Raw genomic sequence first — 21,757 nt, forward strand, 5'->3', positions numbered from 1 at the left:
AAGATGCTCAGCATTATTAGTCATCAGGAAATTAAAAATTAAATTCACAAAGTGAAGCTGCTACACACGGATTAGAATAGGTAAAATGAAAATGAGAGAAAACATCAAAAGTACAGGAGGGTTAGAAGCAAAGGGAATTCTTATATACTGATTGAGTGATAAAATTTATTATTATTTATTATTATTGTTTTTAATTTTACAGATGGGAGACCCTCGCTCTGCTCCCAGGCTATCTCGAACTCCTGACCTCATGAGATCCTCCCACCTTAGCCTCCCAAGTTGTTAGGATTATAGGCATCTAGAAAAACTGTAATTATCTACTAAATGTTAACATATACATACCATAACACAACAATTCCTTTTTTATGTACATATGCAATATAAACTACATCAAATGCCTAGGCATGGTGACTCACGAATTTAATCTCAGCACTTTGGGAGGCTGAGACAGGAGGACTGCTTAAGGCCAAGGGTTTGAGACCACGCTAGGCAACACAGTGAGATTCTGTCTTCACAAAAAATAAATTACCCAGGCATAGTGGCATACGCCTATAGTTCCAGCTACTAAGAAGGCTAAGACAGGAGGATTGCTTCAACCCAGAAAGTTGAGGATACAGTAGCCATGATTGCACCACTGCACTCCAGCCTGGGTAGCAGAGCGAGACTGTATCTAAAAACAAAACAAGAAAGAATAAAGAAATAAAGAGAGAAACAGAGAAAAGGAGAGAGAGAGAAACAGAGAGAAAAAGAAGAAAGAAAGAAAGAAAGAAAGAAAGAAAAAGAAAGAAAGAAAGAAGGAAGGAAGGAAGGAAAGAAAGAGAGAAAGAAAGAAAGAAAGAGAAATTCTATCAAAAGAGAAATATGAGAATGTTATTTTTTTTATTTTTTGAGACAGTCTTGCTCTGTTGCCAGGCTGGAGTGCAATGGTGTGATCTTGGCTCACTGCAACCTCTGCCTCCTGGGTTCAAGCAATTCTCCTGCCTCAGCCTCCCAAGTAGCTGGGACTACAGGTGTGTGCTGCCACACCCAGCTAATTTTTAGTAGAGAAGGAGTTTCACCATGTTAGCCAGGATGGCCTTAACCTCTTGATCTCATGATCTTCCTGCCTCGGCCTCCCAAATTGCTGTGATTATGTTAATAACAATACCATTTGTAAAATCACCAAACTGGAAATAACCCCAAAATCTATCAAGAGTTAAATGAATAAGTTATGAAATATTCAATAGAACGTGAATGAATGGACTGCTGCATACAACAAACTGGATAATTCTCACAAATGTAATTTTAAATAAAGAAGACCATTACCAAAACGAACACATTCTATGATTTTATCCAAATAAAGATTAAAATCAGGAAAACTTTTCAGCAGTAATAGAAAATGGGACAGTGGTTACCCTAATAGAAAGGGGTTTTGTCTGGGAAGAGATACAAGGAGGGTTTCTTGAATACTAGGGATAGTCTATTTCTCAAAGCAGAAATTAATCAAGCTATATCCTTAGATCTCTATATTTAACACACGTATATTAACTTCAACAAAATGTTTGCCTTAAAAATTTACAGTCATTACATAAGTCTATCACATATCACATATCACATTACGAAACAAAAGTTTGCCAATACATTTTTTTTTAAGAGCAAACATATTTTTTCTGCCTAGAATTTACCCCTAAGCATCTTCTGTATAAAGCTAGGCTCCAAGCTCTGAGATATAAGGGAATAGAAAAAAAAATTCCATTTGAAACGTCCAAGTGTTAATTTTTATTTTTATTTAAATCATGCAGTTAGTTTGCAAAATAATATTTTAGGTGCTGACAGTATCAAAAGCTAAGTTTTCTAGTCTTATCAGTCTATGGAAACTTTTATGAACATTGATGTGAAAATCTTCAATAAAATACTGGCAAACCAAATCCAACAGAACATCAAAAAGCTTATCCATCACTATCCAGTTGGCTTCATCCCTGGGATGCAAGACTGGGTCAACATATGCAAATCTATAAACGTAATCCATCATATAAACAGAACCAAAGACAAAAACCACATGATTATCTCAATAGATACACAGAAGGCCTTCTACAAAATCCAACAGCTCTTTATGCTAAAAACTCTCAATAAACTAGGTATCAATTGAACATATTTCAAAATAATAAGAGCTGTTTATGTCAAACACACAGCCAATATCATACTGAATTGGCAAAATCTGGAAGCATTCTCTTTGAAAACTGGCACAAGACAGGGATGCTCTCTCTCACCACTCCTATTCAACAGAGTATTGAAAGTTCTGGCTAGGGCAATCAGGCAAGAAAAAGATATAAAGGGAATTCAGTTAGGAAAAGAAGAAGTCAAATTGTCTCTATTTGCAGATGACATGATTGTATATTTAGAAGATCCCATTGTCTCAGCCCAAAATTTCCTTAAGATGATATGCAACTTCAGCAAAGTCTCAGGATATAAAATTAATGTGCAAAAATTACAAGCATTCCTATACACCAATAACAGACAAACAGAGCCAAATCATGAGTGAACTCCCATTCACAATTGCTACAAAGAGAATAAAATACCTAGGAATACAACTAACAAGGAATTTGAAGGACCTCTACAAGGAGAAGTACAAACCACTGCTCAAGGAAATAAGAGAAAATGAACAGATGGAAAAATGTTCCATGCTCATGGTTAGGTCAGAATCAATATCGTGAAAATGGCCATACTGCTCAAAGTAATTTATAGATTCAATGCTATCCCCTTCAAGCTACCATTGACTTTCTTCACAGAATTGAAAAAAAAACACCTTAAACTTCATATGGAACCAAAAGAGAGCCCACATAGCCAAGACAATCCTAAGCAAAAAGAACAAGCTGAAGGCATCAGGCTACCTGACTTCAAACTATACCACAAAGCTACCGTAATCAAAATAGCATGCTACTGGTACCAAGACAGAGATATAGACCAATGGAACAGAACAGAGGCCTCAGAAATAACACCACACATCTACAACCATCTGATCTTTGACAAACCTGACAAAAAGAAGCAATGGGGAAAAGATCCCCTATTTAATAAATGGTGTTGAGAAAACTGGCTAGCCATAAGCAGAAAGCTGAAACTGGATCCCTTCCTTTTACCTTATATAAAAATTAATTCCAGATGGATTCAAGATTTAAACATAAGACCTAACACCATAAAAACCCTAGAAGGAAACCTAGGCAATACCATTCAGGACATAGGCATAGGCAAGGACTTTATGACTAAAACACCAAAAGCAATGGCAACAAAAGCCATAATAGAAAAATGGGATCTAATTAAACTTAAGAGCTTCTACACAGCAAAAGAAACAATCATTAGAGTGAACCAGCAACCAACAGAATGGGAAAAAATTTTGTGATCTACCCATCTGACGAAAGGACTAATAACCTGAATCTGCAAAGAACTTAAATTTATAAGGAAAAAAAAAAAAAAACCATCAAAAAGTGAGCAAAGGATATGAACAGATACCTCTCAAAAGAAGACATTTATGCAATCAACAAACACATGAAAAAAAGCCAATACATTTTTAAAGACAGAAATCATTTAGGTCACAAATTTCTGAACATATAATGTAATTAAAATCCACTTAGAAATTTCAATTTACTATTATAAACAACTCTTATATAAAAGTGGAAATTAAATCAGCTTTTACAGAAAACACAGAAAATGAAACAGGACATCTTACTCAGAACAACTCATGGAGATGTGGCAAAAACTACATATAGTAAAATTTGTGATTTTGACTCATCTCATAATTGTAAGAGAAATAACAAAACTAAATGAACCACATTTTCAACTCAAGAATCTACAATAACAATGAAAAGTCTAATGCAAGCAGGAGGTAAACGATATTAAAGAGAAAAGTCGAAATTATTAAAATTATAAATAGAACATCATCAATAAATTATTCCCTAAATTTAAAAAGCTAGTAACAATATATTTTTTTAAACAGAGAGAGAGGAAGAGAAAGAAAATGAGATCCTGTGTCCTCTGGACACCACTCTTCTCACTCTACTCCTCCCTAGTAAGAACGGTAGCCTTCAATCTGTGATCCAATTAAGGGTTGAGTCACGTCTGTAGAAATACTCCCTAGATGGATTGAACATTATGTCTGTCCTGTTGATAATTATTTATTTATGGAGAGAGATGTTGTTATCTCAGGATTCTACTAATCACATGACCTTAGATATCCAACAAATGAAACAGAATAAACAGGTCTGTTTTGAATTTAGTTCACATCAGTTATATGATTCTAGTCTAAATACTTGAATCAAGTATTTGGGTAGCAGGTAAGTTTGATCAGTACTTTGGTGGTGTTGAAAGAGCAGCTTGTTTAGGCCAGAGTCAGAGAACTTGGGACCATGACTTTTTTCACTATTTATCTCTGATCTTGGACAAATCAGTATTTATCATTGTACTTATTAACCTACTTCCCTCTCAGGTATCTTTGAACACCGCCCCCAACTTGCCCCTCCATGGAAAGATGGGATGAACTGCCATTTGGGAGCAATAGCTTTAAGCTTCGTAACAGAACAGCATACCATCTATTATTTGTCAGATATTTATCAAATGTCCTTGTTCAGTGCCATGGAATACCTCCTGTGCAAGACTCTGTCAGAGTTTGGTGCCACGTTTTGTCTACTGTTCACATTTTCAAATGCCCAACTTGGACAAACAAACTCCAACAAAGACAGCCTCAGGGACATGTTATCTACATATATCTCTAGGCATTTTAAGTGCATAATAGTTACAAGTTCACTTATAGAAATATGACAAACCTAGATCACACTAACTTAGCTTATTGCCCCGGAAAGAATCATGTTTACCATAATATTTGCAACTATTTTGGAGGTTCTGGCGTATGTCTTACACTCAGATGGGAAATGGCTTTGTGAAAATAACTTTTCATTCCTTTAGGGTTATTGTTGGGACATTTTCCATCATGCTATTTATATTAGTTCATTTTTACACTGCTATAACGATATGACCTAAGACTGGATAATTTATAAAGAAAAGAGGTCTAGTGGACTCACAGTTCCACATGGCTGGGGAGGCCTCAGAAAAATTACAATCATGGCAGAAGGTGAAGGGGAAGCAGGAACGTTATTCACAAGGTGGCAGGAGAGTGAGCGAATGAGGAAGTGCCACACTTTAAAACTATCACCTCTTGTGAGAACTCACTCACTATCACAAGAAGAGCACGGGGGAAACTGCCCACGTGATCCAATCACTTCCCGCCAGGTCCCTCCCTCGACACCTGGGGATTACAATTCCAGATGAGATTTGGGTGGGGACACAGGGCCAACCCATATCACTATTCAACACCTCCTGCATGAAGTCCCACATGACCAATTCCTTTTGAAACTGAGCAAAACTTTGTCTCTTCTGAGATACGGATATCTGACTCGTATGTCTTTCCATTAGATATTAAGCACTATGTAAAACAGGTTATCTCCCTTTTTAATTTTGTCAGCCAGGGCCTTTTAAGTCCAATTCAGTGTCCAATGACATGTTAATACAATGTATCCATTTTTGTTGGAGAATGAGTACACTGTAGTGGCTAAGAATGAGGTCTATGCAGTCACACTGCCTGCACTCAAATTGGAGCTCAGCCACTTGCCAGCTGTATGACCTTTGACAATTTATATAGCTGCACTAACCCTGAGTTTCTTTATCTGTAAAACAGGGATAACAGTAACACCTACTTAGGGGATTTTGTGAAGATTAAATAAGCAAAACCATGGAAAACACTTATTCTCAACACCTGGCACATTGTACTTGATATTTTTATGTATTTTATTTTAATAATTTCATTTCACATTTGTCCTTTATTATAAGCTACTTCTAATTTTTTAAATGCTGCATATTAACAACTAACGTTTACTGAATGGACACTAACCACCACATATGGTTGCAGTGTCTTCACTGCACTACACCGGATCTCCACTGATGATGAGTTAATTAGTCATGAGAAATAATTTTTTTAGTTGTTAGGTTTGCAGCAAAAATTTCCCTGCAAGAAAAAAGACCCAAAAAGCAAAATCCTGTAAACCATGTAATTCTCCCTATCTGATAGGTGGAAATCATAAAATTTGGTATCTCATAAATTTGTAGGGGAAAAAACAAAAGACATACATACATGCTAAAGAGTGTTGGGACTATTATTCTTCTCTGGTTTAATATGGATGAAAATACTATAAAACATGAGTGAAGTAGTCTTTCTATATAAATAAAACCAATCCTTCGTAAACAAAACAGGAATAAAGGGGTAAGTAACTGGATGAGCTTATCCATAAAGGAAGAGAAAAGGTGGGGAAACCATGTTCTCCCCAATTTCTGGGGAGAGCACCAACACTCAAAAACATGATTGTGGGAGAATCATTTTTTACTTGTATGAACCTGAGGCCAAGGCATCAATGTTGACTGATCAGGAATTCTATGTTCGATGAGAGTATGTATTTCTTTGCTGTTTCCGTATGAAATATGCGTATGTCAGGGCCCATAAACATAATACCTTAAGGCCAAATCACTTTTGTAACAAGTATAACCCCATGGAATTCATGTTCATTATTTTTTAGAAGAAAACCTAAATTCTTTAGCATTCTACCCTTTCTTAATTTTAACAGCTTGATGGCTTTGGCAGATCCATTAGACACCAGTTAATGGCAATGCCTATAATCGTATTCCAGCAAGGTGGTCAGGCATAGTAAAAGCAATAATCAAATTTATTCAAATAGCATTGCATGTCCATATACCACGCTCATGATTTTATTCGCTGAATTCTTACAATAACAGCTTACTATGTACCAGCCGCCACTTCTAACTGCGTCATATATATTAATTATTGACTTTGACAATCATAAGCCTATAAAGCAGTGACCATTATTATCTTTCATTTTGTAAATCAGGAAACCAAGGCACAGAGAGGTTAAGCAACATTTCCAAATCACACTCCTGTAAGGAGTACGGCTAGCATTTGAAGCCAGGCAAACTAGATCCAAAGCGCACACCGTCGACCACTACTCTCTACTGCCTTATGTGTGTTAGTGTTGGAGATGCAAAACAAAAACTGAACTTCAAAGTAACTGATTGATATGTCCTTTTCTCTTTGTTTATCCATATAATTAACTCCTCATGTTTTCAAGCACATCTAACGTAAATGCTGTTTTACCCTCAGATAGAAATAATCTTTCTTTCCTCTGTGTTCTCCCACAACTTGTACATTCTTCTAATCATAGCACTTTCCACGACTGTTAACTTTGGTTTGCCTCTTTCTTTCCCTACTGAGCATAAGCTTTTTTTATTGTAGAAACTGACCTCATGCTCCCGATGCCTAGAAAGGAGGAACAGAGGAATATGGGAGGGAGGGGGAAAGAGAGAGAGGAGAAAGGAATGAGGGAAGGAAAGGGGGAAGAGAGGATGGGTTTGATTCTTTTCTCCATATTAAACAGTTGCTTTTTAGTATCCATAGTATTCAGGAGTTCTCACCATTTCTCCATTTAGATGACTTCTACGTGAAGAGGCTAATTCAATGCTGTAAATTTAGAACCAATGCATGGAAACATTTTTTAAAGTTAAAGAGATTGAAGGAAAGAGACACAGATGAGAGAGAGAGGAGAGAGAGCAGGGGAGGAGAGAGAGAGGAGGGGGAGGGGGAGAGAGAGGGGAGAGAGAGGGGAGAGAGAGGAGAGAGAGAGGAGAGAGAGGAAGGTGGGGAGAGAGAGAGAAAGATGGGGGAGGAAGGGAGAGGGAGAGAGAAGGAGAGAGAGACATCATAGTATGCCAGGTATCTGACAGTGAATTCCCCTAAGAGACAGACCCAAAAGGAAGACGGATAAGAGAACAAAATAAGGTAACAGGCAAAGGAGTTTCGAGGATACTTTGAAACTGCTTAGCCAAAGAAAAGAAAGCTGGCTCCTTTTCTTCTCTGCTTTTGTCCAGAGGAGATACTCAGCTGATTAAAACAGGAGCTGGTTCACTTCCAAGAGACTGCATCACTCTCTATTTATTAACTTTTACCCTATCTACAGATTGAGGTATGCAAACATTTCACGTGTTCAAATACTTCATGTCCTAGACACAGACGTCAATTGCAATTAATTTCACGCTTTAGCTGACCACAGCTATGACCCCTCTGCCCTTTACCTGTCTTGCTCTTTTCTTTCCATTTGCAAATTTCATTGACCTGATCAACAAAATCATGCAATATAGCCTTAAATTTCCATTTTTTTCTGTACTCACAAGCATCGTCTGTTCTCCAAACAAAAATTCTGGTGACCTCTACTTCTAAATATCTTAACCAATAGTGCCAAGAAATTACTGTATTTTACTTCTCCTTCATCTAAAATGTAGTCAGCTGCACCAACCTGCAGTATCACCCATGATACTACTTGGGCATCTGCTTAATGTGCTCCCAAATTCTCTTCTAGCTGTATATTTAAGCAACATTTTCTACTTCGAGAGTTTTTTCAGCTGGGCCAAAGGTTTGTTTGACTTTCCTGTAGATGTCATTCAAGTACTTGAGATGGATTGGTTTGGAGGCACCCAGAGCCATTACCAGGCTGACCCAAGAGACCCAAGACTCTAGAAGCAGAGCCCATGTCTTGAAGCTGGCAACACACGGCCTCTATCGATTTTAAATAATGAAATGATGAAAGCTATTTAGTACCACAGTATATTTCATGCATTAATCTAATAGCATTTTATAAAGCCAATTCCCTACTCTTGTCTCCTTGCAATATAAAAGCCTATCTGCACCAACCCAGAATACTTTATTAAAAACATGAAAAATAACAGAGGTGTATCTTTTCTCCTTTATGATTTCCCTTGTTTTTAGTTTTCAAATCCATTTTTACCATATTTTTTCTATGTATGATTTTATTTTTCTGGTTTAATTGCCTGATGAACATGACTTTAAAATGAAGCCCATGAAACTGAGCTCTAAGAATTGATAAAAAGAAAGTCCAATGTTTCCCTCTTTACCATATTTCATATTAAAATGATGGGTTTAAAAAACATGGGTTTTAAATTTTGGCAGCCTGACTTCAGAGGCCAGATGTGCCTCTGAAGCTACTTCTCAGATGAAGTCACTTAACCTTGATAATCCTTAGTTTTTTCATTTGTAAAATGAAAATAATAATATCTACTTTTCCAGGATATGTGAGAATTAAATTCAATAATGAATATGTACAAAGTCTCTGGTGTCAGGCACATATGCAATTCTCTCTAAATGAAAGCGGATACTAAAGAACACATGGTTCTCAGAAAATTTATGAGTCTCTTCTGTCTCAGAGAGTCATTAGGGAGGGGAAGAGAAAGGACACAGGGCACCAAGTATCACAGCAGTTTGCTCACGTGATAGTTGCCTGGTCTGCACTAATTTATCCCTTCTGGACTCTCCAGGTGGTCACTCCAGCAGAGGTCAACTGGACTGCACCAGGGGAACCTTCGCAAGGCAGATGGGGACAGAGGGGAGATAAGCTGGTGAAATGAGGAACAATTAGGCTTTTTCAACGAGGCTTCTCTTTCAGGTAGAATACTTCCCTAAGCTGGGTTAGAGCAGTACGTGGGTCTCCAAAACTGTTTTTTTATTTTTGTTTTGATATGTTTATTTTTTTTCATTTTAGTATAAAACTAATCTCAGTTTTCTAAATTTATTTTCAGCATGTTTGGGGCTATAGAATTTTCATTTAAAAAATCATCAAAGTTTCACTCTCTCTAATATCTGTTGTATATGTTTCTTAAAAATCAGACAATTTAATTTAGAATAAACTAAAAACAACAAAGATAGCTGAAGTTCATTCCCACCTGGTTTTACACTCATGGGCCATAATGTGCCAGGTGTCTGACACCAAATTCCCCTAAGAGGATGAATTCAGTGCCTCCACCTTACTGCGCTCTGCTTATAATTGTGGTTATGTACACCTTAATCCTCTGCTAGATGAAATGTATCTTGAAAGCAGGGCTCATTTCTAATTTATTTGATCAAACTTCACAGTCTCTTTACAGTACCATGCAAAGTACAATGAATGCCTACAAATGAATCTTAATTACTCAGAACATACAAGTGAGATGTCAGCCTGACCAAATTTACATACCCTTATAACCATGATGGCAATCTGTGCTTTACATAGGAAAAACTGAGCAGCTCTGAGGCTGCACCTGTTTCCCCCACCTAATTTCCTGACTTCCCAAATGAGCAAAAGCAAAAAAAAAAAAAAAAAAAAAAATCAATTACCTCCATTACCTTACTTCTGCTAAGAGGAAGAAATCCAGTTTAACCTCTTCACTAAGCATTCTAGTGCCCAATATTGTGTAGTGTATTAACCATGAGGTTTGTGGGCAGACCGGTAAGATGACAAAGGACACTCTGTGTGAACTCAGACTTGTGACATAATCATCTAAGCTTTGGCTTTCTCATCTGAAACAGAATAGCAGCAATGCCTCCAGAACAAATTGGTAGCATTAAATATGTAAAATACTTATACGTAAGGGATTCAATATGAGTTAGCTTTCCTTTAACTTTTGGCAGACAAAAAGTATGGGAAGAAATGTTCAAATTCTCTAGTAATCAGAAAAATATAAAATAAAACCACCCTTTAGGCCCATTATAAAATATCAAATGTTGGCAAGGAGTGTTTAGACGGAAATCTTGTACGGTACCCTGGAGAGAGCAGACTGGAGCAGCCATTTGGGAAATCAATCTGTCAATCTTTGTGAAATTGAGTTTGCATAGATATGAACAACTTGATAACCCAACCCTGCTAGTATTTCCCAGGGAAATTCTCATACAAGTCCTCAAAGAAACTGAAATGAGAAGAATTATTGCAGTGTTACTTATTATAGTAGGAAACTGAAGGTAAGCTGAGTGCCCATCACTGAATAAGTTGTAGTGGATGCCTTCTGTAGAGTTCAACGTAAAACCATTTAAAGAAACAGACTAGATGTATGTACAGCACATAGTCTATTGTAAGAAAAGGAAACTGACAGGTAGCCTTTACATAAATGAAAGACACATGCCAAACAGCACTGATATTTTGCTAGGATGCATACAAATTCAAGGTCACATATGAAAGACTTCAGAGCACGTGGCCATGAAGAGGAAATGGAAGCCGGCATTTAACTGTGAAGGGAGACAATTTTTTTTTGTTTTTTTTTTTTTTTGAGACGGAGTCTTGCTCTGTCACCCAGGCTGGAGTGAAGTGGCACGATCTCAGCTCACTACAAATTCTGCCTCCTGGGTTCAAGTCATTCTCCTGCCTCAGTCTCCCCAGTAGCTGTGATTACAGGTGCGTACCACCACGCTCAGCTAATTTTTGTATTTTAGTAGAGACAAGGTTTCGCCATATTGACCAGGCTGGTCTTGAACTCCTGACCTCGTAATGCACCCACCTTGGCCTCCCAAAGTGCTGGGATTACAGGCATGAACCACCACACCTGGTTGGGAGACAAATTTTTACAAGTCCATTATACAGACCTGTAATGCTGACAGTATGTCATGAACTGAGAGGGATGACAAATTCAAATCTCCGCACCTCGAATTCAACTAACAAAAATGCAAAAAATACAAAATAAATAAAAAAGATGTGCGTGTTGAGAGGGTGGGAATGTGGTTGTGTGTATACCTATATGTGCATGAGCTACTGTATTCCTGAATACTTTTCTACAAATATACACAACAAACTAAATATTGCTCATTTTTGGAAAAAGGAAGCGGAGATTAAGAGAAGGGAAGAGGAACTTGTTACTTTCACATTGTTAGAATTTTTCCCTTATGCCTACATAACATCTAATTAAATACTAGTTTGGTTTTTTAAATTAACTTCTGCTCTCTACTCTTCCCATTTCACCTCTGAATCATTTATTTCCACATAGGTATCAGAATTGTTCTAAAACGTGTATGTGATCCTATTAAGTTTCTACTCAAAAGCCTTCTGGTGGCTCCGATTGCCCATAAAACCACTTCCAAATTCCTAACATGGCATAAAAAGCCCTTTGAAGTCTGCTCAAAACTTTGTAAATTTGAGCCAATGTAAGTCCATGAGACCTTTACTTTTGGAAAATCAGATATTCACGTTTTTTATACTGCCAGTTACTATCACATTATAAATTTTTGCTCATGCTTGTTCTCTGCCCAGAATGCTATCCCCTGATTTTACTGTCAGATGAATTCCTACATATCCATTAATGCCTACAACATATCTTCTCTTTCATGAATTTCTCTCTGGCTCCCTGATTTCTTGACCAGGCATTATGACCTGTTACTCCCACATCTATTTCTCTGTCACACTTTAAACGAGCTTCAACTAAAGCCAAGTCTCAGTGACCTGGGGTTATTTGTTGCCATGTCTGTCTCCCTGGCTAGAAAGTGAGGTTGTGTTTTTCCCCAAATGCTGAAATCCCACTAACTTGCAAGGGCCTGACATACATACAATGGATACATAGTAACTGTTTGTTGAATTAAACTGGAAATTATTTTCTCAGGTTATGCCATTAAATGAACTATAAAACCATCCATCTGAGCCAAAAATAGAGTAAAGCCAAGAGTTATATCCTAAGTTTAAATTTTAAAAGACTGTGATGAGGTTCACACTTCTGGGGAAAAATAAGTACAGACTCACTTATCCCTGCTCCTCTCTTCTAAATGCAACTAAACATTCTGGAAATAATTGAACAATGACAAAAGGACTCTGCAAAATAGAAGGAAGAAGGTAGATTTACTAGAGATCTCAGGACTTGAAGAATGACATGGGAGTGAGATCCTAGGTTTTCTTTTTATCTGTCCTATATCCCAGACTGGATGCTGGAGAGGTCTTCCTAGACCTTCAATAGTAAGAGACTAGAAGAAGGGCCCCAAAAATTTAGCCAAACAATTGGAAAGTGAGCAACTCAGCAGGGCAGAAATCTTTTTAACAAAACTAATCCTATGCTAGGCAAGCACCATGAATGACCACCTGTGCCCACGGCTACAGCACTGTCAGAGACTGAGTCAGGACTCTCATCTCCTGATTGCCACCTGATGACAGTGGATAGGCCAGGGTAAGCCCCTTCCTCCCCTACTGGTAGTGCAAGTAGAAACCAGGCAGGGAATTTGACATCTCTCTTCCCACCCCTCATCCCCCACCCCAACAACAGCAGGAGACCCAATACAGCAACCCCCTTTCTCTACTAACTTACAATTGAAGACAGACAGTCAAGAGTGGACTCCCACCCCTGCCCAGGAGTAGCAGGCAGCATCCGTCACCCTCCAAACGAAAGGGCTGGGTGAAGATCTTGAAGAAGAGACAGCTGGAGAAAGGATTCCTAAATCTGTAGAGGCAGGTCTGGCCAAGTCCAACATGCAGCTCTCCAAAATCAACATGCCAGTGTTTTAGAACCAAAATATGGCATGGAATTCCACTTAGATTTTTAGAATGGACTCCAAGGAACACAAACACGAAGCACAACCAACGTGTACTGCGAAAGCTGTGACCACTAAAGTGTTACTGGTATTACATTCCACAAAATCAGGGCAGGACACAAGTGCTAAACCTACACAAAGTAACGTTTGGCTAAAATAGCAGATAGAAAATACAAAGAACTAAGAGGATCACGATTTGACTGAGAAAAGACAATTAACAGATACCGACATTGAGATACTGAAATTATCTAAAAAGGATTTTAAAGTATCCATTGTAAAAATACTTCAATAAGCAATTAAAAATTCTCTTGAAACAAAGAAAATTAGAAAAATTTCAACGACAGGAAATAGACATTATAGTAAAAAAGGAACCAAATAGAAAATACAGAACTAGAAAATATAATAACAGAATTTTTTTCCTTTTTTTTTTTTTTTTTTTGAGACAGAGTTTCCCTCTTGTTATCCAGGCTGGAGTGCAGTGGTGAGATCTCAGCTCACCGCAACCTCTGCCTCCTGGGTTCAGGCAATTCTTCTGCCTTAGCCTCCTGAGTAGCTGGGACTACAGGCATGCGCCACCATACCCAGCTAATTTTTGTATTTTTAGTAGAGACAGGGTTTTACCATGTTGACCAGGATGGTCTCGATCTCTTGACCTGGTGATCCACCTGCCTCGGCCTCCCAAAGTGCTGGGATTATAGGCGTGAGCCACCGCACCCGGCCAGTAACAGAATTTTTTAAATTTACCAGATGGACTCATTCATAAATAGTATTGTCATTGGCAAGGTAAAATATCGCTGAACTCAAGGACAGATCAGTAGAATATACCCAATTGGAACAACAGAAAAGAGACTGATTTTAAAAAGTAACAAAACAGAATCTCAGAGACCTGTTGGACAGTAACAAAAAATTTAATATTTATGTTATCAGAGTCACAGAACAACAGAAGAAAAAGTGTGGAGCTGAAAAATATTCACAGAACTAATGACTGAAGATTTCCCAAATTTATGAAATACCTAAACCTACAAATTCAAGAAATTGAGAAAATCTCAAACTACTTTTGCTCAAATTCATACCAAGACACATCGCAATCAAATTTCTAAAAAAAAAAAATACAAGAAAAATCTTCAATGTAGCTAGAAAGAAGCAACATACATGGGAGAACACTGATGTGAATGACTGTGGATTTTTTTTATTGCATTTTAGGTTTTGGGGTACATGTGAAGAACATGCAAGATTGTTGCATAGGTACTCACATGGCATTGTGATTTGCTGCCTTCCTCCCCATCACCTATACCTGGCATTTCTCCCTATGTTATCCCTCCCCAACTTCCTACCCCACACTGTCCCTCCCCTAGTCCCCCTGAACAGACCTCAGTGTGTGATGCTCCCCTCCCTGTGTCCATGTGTTCTCATTGTTCAACATCCCCCTATGAGTAAGAACATGCGGTATTTGATTTTCTGTTCTTTTGTCAGTTTGCTGAGAATGATGGTTTCCAGCTTCATCCATGTCCCTACAAAGGACACGAACTCATTGTTTTTTATGGCTGCATAATATTCCATGGTGTATATGTGTCACATTTTCCCTGTCCAGTCTATCATTGATGGGCATTTGGGTTGGTTCCATGTCTTTGCTATTTTAAACAGTGCTGCAATTCCTCAAGGACCTAGAATACAAATTCCATTTGACCCAGCAATCCCAGTACTGGGTATATATCCAATGACTGTGGATTTTTAAGGTGAAACTGCGAAGCCAGAAGGAATTGGTACATTTTTCAAATGCTAATATATAAGAATTGCTAACTTTGAGCTCTATATCCAGCAAAAATATTCTTCAGCAATGAAGGGGGAAAAAACCCCACTTTCTCAGATAAAAGAAAACTAAGAGAATCTGTTGTCAGCAAACCTACCCTAAAAGAAGTGCTAAAGAAAATTATCCAAACAGAATTGTAATATAACAGAAAGAGACTTGGAAAAATTCAAAAAACAAGAAGATATCAATGGAATGAGTACAAATGGGGGTAAATAAAACGTGTTCCTTCCCCTCCTGTGTTTTTAAAACTATTTAGATGGTTGAGAAAAAATATAATACCTTCCAATGTGGTGCTCAACGGACTTATGGAAATACTTAAGGCAACTATATTTTTAAAAGGAGGAGGGTAAAATGTGGAAACGGAAGTATGATTTCCATACTTCACTCAAGGTGCTATTGGTAAAACTTTATTGTAAATAGATAGTTGTAAGTCACATATATATATATATAGTAATATCTAGAACAACCACTAATAAAACTATATCAAAAGACATATTCCAAAACATTTTTAATAAATCAAAATAGATTCTCAAAAAATTTTAAGAAAACCAAAGGAAGTCAAGGAAAGGGTATCAGAAAAATGAGAAGTAGAGGGAACACACACACAAATGAACAATAAAATGGCATGTTTACACCCTAGCATGTCAATAACTTTAACTGTAAATAGTTTATTTTGATTTTTTAACTTTTTATTTTATTATATTTATTTTGTTTGTTTTTGAGAAAGAGTTTTGCTCTGTCACTCAGGCTGCAGTTCAGTGGCACCATCTGTGCTCACTGCAACCTCTGCCTCCCAGGTTCAAACAATTCTCCTGCCTCAGCATCCCAAGAAGCTTGGACTACAGGCACCTGCCACCACGCCCAGCTAATTTTTCTATTTTTAGTAGAGATGGGATTTCATCATGTTGGTCAGACTGGTCTTGAACTCCTGATCTCAAGTGATCCACCTGCCTCGGCCTCCCAAAGTGCTGGGATTACAGGCATGAGCCATCACGCTTGGCCCTAACTGTAAATAATTTAAATGCAGGAGTTGCAAGACAGAGATTGTCAGAGTAGAGTAAAAAGCATGCTCCAATTATATAATGTCTACAGGAAACTCACTTCACACATAATGACTTAAGGTGGTCGAAAGTTAAAGGATGGGGAAAAAAATGCCATGTGACCATTAATGAAAGAAGAGACTATATTAATAGCAGATAAAGTAGACTTCAGAGCAAAGAAGACTACCAGAGACAAAAAGGAACTTTACATAATCATACAAATGTCCATACACATATCATTCCTAAAAGTGTATGCACCAAACAGAGCATCAAAATACACGAAGCAGATACTGATAGAATTGAAGGGAGCTGGGCGCAGTAGCTCACACCTGTAATCCAAGCGCTTAGAGAGGCCAAGGCGGGCCCATCACCTGAGGTTAGGAGTTCAAGTTTAGTTCAGCCCCCATGGAAAAGTCTCATCTCCAATAAAAATTTAAAAAATAGCTGAGCATGGTGGCACGTGCCTGTAATCCCAGCTACTCGAGAATTGCTTGAATTCCGGAGGTGGAGGTTGCAGTGAACTGAGATTGCACTGCTGCACTCCAGCCTGGGTGACAGAGTGAAACTGTGTCTCAAAAAAAAAGAAAAGTACTCAAATGAAAATATTCTGATGAAGGCTTTCTGATGATTCTGATGATTGAGGATCAAGCCCTAAAAGAGTACAGGAAACCAACAATCTCTCACAAATTCCTCCTTGGAAGACAATCTTCTGTGTTAACAGCAAAAATGCTCTATAAGGGTTTACTAAGCTCCTGGATCAGCTAAAGAAAAAAAAAAAAAGAATGATTTCCCTAAATTAGAAGAAGTCTTATCATAATGATAGAAAAAATGACCTCCTATGCCAGATATTGGTATGTCACAAAAAAATTGTACTGTATTAATATTTAAATAGATGGATGACAAATATTGATTGGTAACTCAAGAGCACTGCCACTTTAAGAAAATAAATGGATGGGCATAGAAATGTCATGCAAACTTAATCTTTGAGCCAGCACTCAAGCACCTGGATCCTACTCTTTGTCTCAACCCATCCCTTTATCTGATCTGGCAGCCACCAGGAGCTAGCTGTTGTAAAATGGTATTTCTCTTGGCCCCAGCCTCCCTTGGTTTGATGTGGCTTTTGACAATAGCTTTATTTGATTTATTGATTCCAGTTTCTATTGCTTATATAACCAGTATGAACTCCTACTTCTGGCCAAGCTTTGGTAACAGGGACCAGATTTACTGTCCCACCTGAAAGAACAGTAAGAACAAGACAAAATATATAAAATGACAGTTTTAAGAAAATGTACATCAGGCAACAAAAGACAGTGTTGCCTGAGAGAAGAAAAACAAATTGCATGAGACCTACAATTTTGCCAGGTTATTTCCATGAGAGTCTCTGGACTCGAATGCAGGGAAGGGAATCCAAGCAGAGGCCCCAGACTCTGTGAGTTAAGGAGACAGAACTAAATCTAAGGAGAGCAAGACAATCAGACATCTCAGGACAGTATATCAAAGATGAGATGCTGCACAGAGTGACTTGGAGATCTGCAGAAGGTCCTGCTGGAATTAATCACATGCACACCCATGAAGAAACTGCCAGTGGCCAGGAGGAAGAACCTCTGAAGGATTAGAGAAAGAAGTACCCAGTGGTCACACAGGTCTAGAGATAGTTTCTGCTGTCACGAGATAGACTGGAAAACCTTATGTTGGGTGGAATCCTCAGAATCATTTTGCCTCAGGAGTGGGAACAGTACTGCTCTGATCCCACCTAATGAATCTTCAAAGCAAGATTCCAAAGAATTAAAGTATTTCCAAATAACTTAACTGCAAGCCAAAACAAAAGTAAAGAATATTCATAGTAATACGAAACTATCCAGCAAAAAGGATGAAGGGAAAATTCACAGTGTCCGCACCCAATCAAAGGTTATTAGTCATGGAAGAAAGCAGAAAAGTATGACTTGTAACGAGACGGCTAATAAGCCTGCCTCTCCCCATCTCACCACTCAACCATGACAACTGACATTTACTGTTATCCAAAATAAACAATTTAATTGGTGTCTACAAGTTATGACTTCAGTATTTTGTTTTGTTTTTTATGATCTTCTCTCTAGGAAACAGTGCTGAAGCCATTTACAGTCATGCACTGCATAACAACATTTCAGTCAACAATGAACCTTATGTACAGCTGTGAACCCATAAGATTATAATAAAGCTAAACATTTCCTATAGCCTAGTGATATAACTGTTGTGACTTCATAGCTGTAGTGATATTGCAGTGCAATTCCTCATGTGGTTATGGTGCTTCTGGTGTAAATGAACCTACTGCACGCTGCCGGTAGATTAAAAAGTTAAAAGAATAATAAATTTAAAAATAGAGAAAAGCTTATACTATAAAGATATTAAAAAATATTTTGGTACAACTGTGAAATGTGCTTCTGTTTTAAGCTGTATTATTATAAAAGAGTCAAAAGGTTTAAAAAAAACCTATGAAGTAAAAAAGCCACAGTATACTAAGGTTAATTCATTATTGAAGAAAGAAAAAATATATATATTTTTATTTTACTTTAGGTTCTAGGGTACATGTGCAGGTCATGCAGGTATGCATAGGTGCATACATAACCAGGTGGCTTGCTGCCTCTATTCGCCCTTTAACTATATCCAGCATTTCTCCCCATGTTATCCCTCCACAACCCCCGCTATCCCTTCCCTAGTCCCCCCTAACTGCCCCCAGTGTGTGATGCTCCTCTCCCTTTTAGTGTAACCTAAGTGTAGTCTTTATGAAGACTACAGTAGCATACAGCAATGTTTTAAGCCTTCACATGAACTCACCACTCACTCACTGACTGAGTTCTGCCTGAGGCTCCATCCACGGTAGGTGCCCTATACAGGTGTACCATTTTTTACCTTTTATACTGTATTTTTTACCGTACCTTTTCTATGTTTAGATACACAAATACTATTGTGTTACAATCACCTACAGTATTCAGTACAGTAGCCTGCTGTACAGGTTTGTAGCCTAGGATCAACAGGCTATCTGCCACATAGCCTAAGTGCATAGTAGGCTATACCACCTAGGTTTGTGTAAGTACACTTTATGATGTTCATACAATGATGAAATCATCTAACAATGCATTTCTCAGAACGTATTCCCATCATGATTGCACTCCATGAGTGGTTGTAAGACTTCCATATTTTCTGGTAGCAAGATCCCAACACTTCCTCAAGGTCATTGGTTACTGTCAATTTAACCTGCACTTCAGCATTTTTAAAATAAATGCAAACACCTGTTTTCTCACCACTGGATAGAAGGTCAAAGTCTTATTCTTGTCAACTCCTAATCAGAAGATCTCAGCTTTGAGAGGCAAAAATTATGATACACTTGAGTGGCTCTGAGACAGCAGCTTGTATTTGAAGAAGCCCTGTAGGTAAGCACAAATTGAACAAGGAGAATGAAATCTGCCCGTGATTATGCTTACCTTACCCAGCTATTGAGAATGGCCAAGAGGAAAGTCAATGCTGACCCTGTGTTCTGAAGATTCACAGTGTCAATAATTTGATTACCTCCTGCAAAAATTGTTTTGCTCAAATAAGCTCTCAAGAATATGCAGAAAAGAGATTCTACGTACTGCATTAGCTGGTGACTTGAGAGTACTCTATGATCATTTAATTTACCTCTTTGATTATGACATAAGATGTCAGTTTTTCACTCACTCTCCATGACCTTTAGCAAGTCATGAACTAGCTTTGAGTTTGTATGAATAGATGCAAAGCTGGAATACAATCTATTTTCCGTGAATATCCCTCAGAGAGAATAAAGTAAGATTGTGTATTCAGAGCTTTCCTTTGCCAAAAAGGCTTCTGACAGATATATAATAAATCATTGTTCTTGGAACCAGTGGCAGCCTGCTGCCTTGTAAACGAAAGTGCTCAATCAATACTGTTGGTTGATAGATGGGTTCACCAAGTGAAGGTGTCCATGTGAGGAACCTACACTGGAAAATAGCCCCCATTAAAACAGACTCAGCAGAACCTCCACCAAGTGTGTAGATTAAATGTCTCCCCGATTCTGAGTCAAGAGAGACATTGCAGGGGCAAAGTAAGACATAAAGAGTATGTCTCAAACCCAGGTTGTCCTGGCAAAATAAGTAAATCCAGTGACATGAAAGGCCAACAGACACTAGTTACATTAACATATATTTATAAAGGGCAAAGTTCCATTTACAGACAAAGCTAGTTTTGTTGTGCTTTGGTTTATTGTGCTTTGCAGGTATTGCATTTTAAAAAAAAAATTAAAAGTTTGTGGCAACCCTAAAGCCAGCAAGTCTATCAGCACCATCTCTCCAGCAGCCTGGGCTCACTTCATGCCTCCGTGTCACATTTTGGTAATTCTTGCGATATTTCAGCATTTTCATTGTTATTTTCTCTCTGTTATGGTAATCTGTGATCAATAATTTTTATGTTACTATTATAACGGTTTTAAGGCAATAGAACTGTGCCCAAGTAAGATGGCAAACTTACTTAGTAAGTGCTACGTGTGTGTGCTGTAACTGCTCCACCAATGGGCCATTTGCCAGCCCCTCTCCCTCTCCTCAGGCCTCCCTATTCTGAAACACATCAATATTAAAATTAGACCAATTAATTACCCCTACGATGACATCTAAATGTTCGAGTGAAAGGAAGAGTGAGTCCCTCACTTTAATCAAAAGCTACAAATGGGTCAGATATGGTGGCTGAAGCATGTAATCCCTGAACTTTTGGAGGTGGAGGTGGGAAGATCATTTAAAAAAGGAGTTTGAGACCAACCTGGGCAACACAGGGAGACTGTGTCCCTAAAAAGAGTTAAAAATTATCTGGGCATGGTGATAGACGCCTGTAGTCCTAGCTACTCAGATGGCAGAAGTGGGGATGATCCCTTGAACCCAGGAGGTTGAGGCTGTAGTGAGTTGTGATTGTGCCACTGCACTCCAGCTTGGGCAACAGTGCAAAATGCTGTTTAAATAAATAAAAAATAGGCCATGCACATTGGCTCACACCTGTAATCCCAGCACTTTTGGAGGCCAAGGCAGGCAAATTGTGAGGTCAGGAGTTCAAGACCAGTCTGACCAACATGGTGAAACCATGTCTCTACTAAAAATACAAAAATTAGCTGAGCATGGTGGCACACACCTGTAGTCCCAGCTACTCAGGAGGCCAAGACAAGAGAATCACTTGAACTCGGGAAGCAGTGAGCCAAGATCCTGTCATTACACTCCAGCCTGGGCAATAGAGAGACTCCGTCTTAAAAAAGAAAAAAAAAAAGCAAGCTAGAAATGGTTAAGCTTAGTTGAGAAGGCATGTCAATTGCCAAAGCAGCCCAAAAACTAGGCTTCTTATACCAAAGAGTTAGCCAAGTTGTGAATGCAAAACCACTCTTGAAGAAAACTGAATGCACTACTCCAGTGAACACATGAATGATAAGGAAGCTAAACAGCCTGTTGCTGATAGGAAGAAAGTTTTCGTGGTCTG

The sequence above is a fragment of the Aotus nancymaae genome, unplaced genomic scaffold (genome assembly GCF_030222135.1).
Source record: "Aotus nancymaae isolate 86718 unplaced genomic scaffold, 86718_ANA_hifiasm-v0.15.2.pri h1tg000079l, whole genome shotgun sequence".
Lineage (NCBI taxonomy): Eukaryota > Metazoa > Chordata > Mammalia > Primates > Aotidae > Aotus > Aotus nancymaae.